The sequence below is a fragment of the Triticum dicoccoides genome, chromosome 1B (assembly GCF_002162155.2).
Source record: "Triticum dicoccoides isolate Atlit2015 ecotype Zavitan chromosome 1B, WEW_v2.0, whole genome shotgun sequence".
Taxonomy (NCBI): domain Eukaryota; kingdom Viridiplantae; phylum Streptophyta; class Magnoliopsida; order Poales; family Poaceae; genus Triticum; species Triticum dicoccoides.
In genome coordinates, this window is record NC_041381.1 from 37757036 (window position 1) to 37760807 (window position 3772).

The window sequence follows — 3772 nt, forward strand, 5'->3', positions numbered from 1 at the left end:
TATTTTTATGTCAATATTAAACTTTTATCTTGAATCTTTCGGGTCTGAACATTCATGCCACGATAAAGAAGATTACATTGATAAATATGTTAGGTAGCATTCCACATCAAAATTTCTATCATTTACCTACTCGGGGACGAGCAAGAATTAGGCTTGGGGATGCTTGATACGTCTCCAACGTATCTATAATTTTTGATTGTTCCATGCTATTATATTATCCATCTAGGATGTTTTATATGCATTTATATGCTATTTTATATGATTTTTGGGACTAACCTATTAACCTTGAGCCGAGTGCCAGTTTCTGTTTTTTCCTTGTCTTTGAGTATCGCAGAAAAGGAATACCAAATGTAGTCCAATTGACGTGCCAATTTTTGATGATTTTTTATGGACAAAAAGAAGCCCCCGGAGTAAAAGAGTTGGTCCAGAAGAGTCCCGGGCTGTCGACGAGGGTGGGGGGCGCGCCCTACCCCCTGGCCATGGGCCCCTATCTCGTGGACGACTCGGAGACCCCTCTGACGTGAGACTGATGCCAAAAATTCCTATAAATACAGAAACCACCAGAACATAACCTAGATCGGGAGTTCCGCCGCCGCAAGCCTCTGTAGCCACCAAAAACCGATCAGGACCTTGTTCCGGCACCATGCAAGAGGGGGGCGGTCCCACACCGGTGGCCATCTTCATCATCCCGGCGCTCTCCATGACGAGAAGGGAGTAGTTCACCCTCGGGGCTGAGGGTATGTACCAGTAGCTATGTGTTTGATCTCTCACTCTCGTGTTCTTGACATGGCACAATCTTGATGTACCACGACCTTTACTTTTATAGTTGGATCTTATGATGTTTCTCCCCCTCTACTATCTGGTGATGGATTGAATTTTCCCTTTGAAGTTATCTTATCGGATTGAGTCTTCAAGGATTTGAGAACACTTGATGTATGTCTTGCGTGGGATGCCCGTGGTGACAATGGGGTATTCTATGCATAGGGGTTGGCACACGTTTTCGTCTTGACTCTCCGGTAGAAACTTTGGGGCACTCTTTGAAGTACTTTGTGTTGGTTTGAATAGATGAATCCGAGATTGTGTGATGCATATCGTATAATCATACCCACAGATACTTGTGGTGACATTGGAGTATCTAGGTGACATTAGGGTTCTGGTTGATTCGTGTCTTAAGGTGTTATTTTAGTATGAACTCTAGGATAGATCGAATGGAAAGAATAGCTTCGTGCTATTTTACTACGGACTCTTGAATAGATCGATCCGAAAGGATAACTTTGAGGTTGTTTCATACCCTACAATAATCTCTTCGTTTGTTCTCCGCTATTAGTGACTTTGGCGTGACTCTTTCTTGCGTGTTGAGGGAACTATATGATCCAATTATGTTATTATTGTTGAGAGAACTTGCACTAGTGAAAGTATGAACCCTGGGCCTTGTTTCCTAGCATTGCAATACCGTTTACGCTCACTTTTATCAGTTTCTACCTTGCTGTTTTTATATTTTCAGATTACAAAAACCTATATCTACTATCCATGTTGCACTTGTATCACCATCTCTACACTGAACTAGTACACCTATACAATTTATAATTGTATTGGGTGTGTTGGGGACACAAGAGACTCTTTGCTATTTCGTTGCAGGGTTGTTTGAGAGAGACTATCTGCATCCTACGCCTCACACGGATTGGTAAACCTTAGGTCATCCACTTGAGGGAAATTTGCTACTTTCATACAAACCTCTGCACTTGGACGCCCAACAACGTCTATAAGAAGAAGGTTGAGTAGTAGACATCAAGCAGTTTTTGGCACCGTTGCCGGGGAGGTTAGTGCTTGAAGGTATATCTTTAGATCTTGCAATTGAATCTTTTTGTTTCTTGTTTTATCACTAGTTTAGTCAATAAAATAAAACTACAAGAAAAAATCGAATTAAGGTTGCCTCATATGCTTCATCTTTTTAATGTCTTTCGTGAAAATGATGGAAAGGAAAATTGTGCTCAACTGCTAGAAGAAGAATTACATAGAATGCTTGGCATAAAATATGTGAATGATGAGCATGATTGCAGTGTTGTTAGTATAAATTCTTTGAATACCCATGATGCTAATGATATGCAAAGCCACAAGTTTGGGGAAGCTATGTTTGATGAAGATGATATTTTTAGTTCCCCAAGTTTTGATGAGAATATTTACTATGATGATAGCATGCCTCCTATTTATGATGATTATATTGATGAAAGTGGGTTTGGAAGAGTGTCAACTTTAGGAAGTAATGATCCCACTATTTTGGAGGGTGTTGAATCTTATTGTGATAATTATGAAAGTGGATTTGGAGAGGTCATGACTTTATTTAGTGATGCATCCACTATTTCGAAAGAGGTTCCAATTGATTATGAGAATAAAGTTGCTATCTACGATGATTATTGTGATGATATGTATGCTATAAAGAATAATTATAACCATGAAACTTGTCATCATGATTTAGTTTTCAATTGGATTATGCCTCACATGATAATTATTTTGTTGAGTTTGCTCCTACTATTTTTCATGAGAAGAAATTTGCTTATGTGGAGAGTAATAATTTTTTATGCTTGTAGATCATGAAAAGAATGCTTTATGTGATGGTTATATTGTTGAATGCATTGATGATCCCACTTAAAATTATTATGAGGGAGGAACATATGCTTGTACGAATTGCAATAATATCAAGTTTCCTCTCTATGTCCTTAAAGTTTTGAAGTTATGCTTGTTTTGCCTTCCTATGCTAGTTGATTATTGTTCCCATGAGTTGTTTGCTCACAAAATCCCTATGCATAGGAAGTGGGTTAGACTTAAATGTGCTAGTCATATTCTTCATGATGCTCTCTTTATGTTTCAGTTCTTATCTTTTATGTGAGCATCATTGAAATCATCATGCCTAGCTAGAAAGGCAATAAAGAAAAGCACTTGTTGGGAGACAACCCAATATTTACCCTTACAGTTTTTGTGTATTCACGTGATTATTCTACTGTAGTAATCATGTTTTATAGATTTTGTTTCAATAAAGTGCCAAGTAAGACCTTTAGGATAGTTTATGGTGCTAGTTGTATTGATCCTGCTGGAATCAGAAACTTTTTCGCCCAATAAATTAGTTTTGATAATTCACAAAAACGTGCTTATATTCTGATTCTTTTTGCTCTAGATTGGTACACAAATTGCTCAGGTTTTACTAATTTGGTAGGATTTTGGAGTTAAATAAGTATTCGAATGTTACAGATTACTACAGACTGTTCTGTTCTTGACATATTCTGTTTTCATTGTGATGTTTGCTTATTTTGATGAATCTATGAGTAGTATCAGAGGTATGAACCATAGAGAAGTTGGAATACAATAGATATTAGAAAAATATGAATTTAAATGAGTTCACAACAGTATCTAAGTGGTGATTTATTTTCTTATACTAACGGAGCTTATGAGTTTCTATTGACTTTTGTGTTGTGAAGTTTTCAAATTTTGGGTAAAGATTCAATGGAATATGGAATAAGGAGCGGCAAGAGCCTATGCTTGGGGTTGCCCCGGATGGCATCCCCTCTCTCGTATTCGTTCATCGGTAACTTTACTTGGAGCTATATTTTTATTCACCACATGATATGTGTTTTGCTTGGAGCGTCGTTTTATTTTATTTTGTTTTGCTTGTTGTTTGAATAAAATACCAAGATCTGAATTTCTTAAATGTAAGAGAGTCTTCACATAGTTGCATAATTATTCGACTACTCATTGATCTTCACTTATATATTTTGGA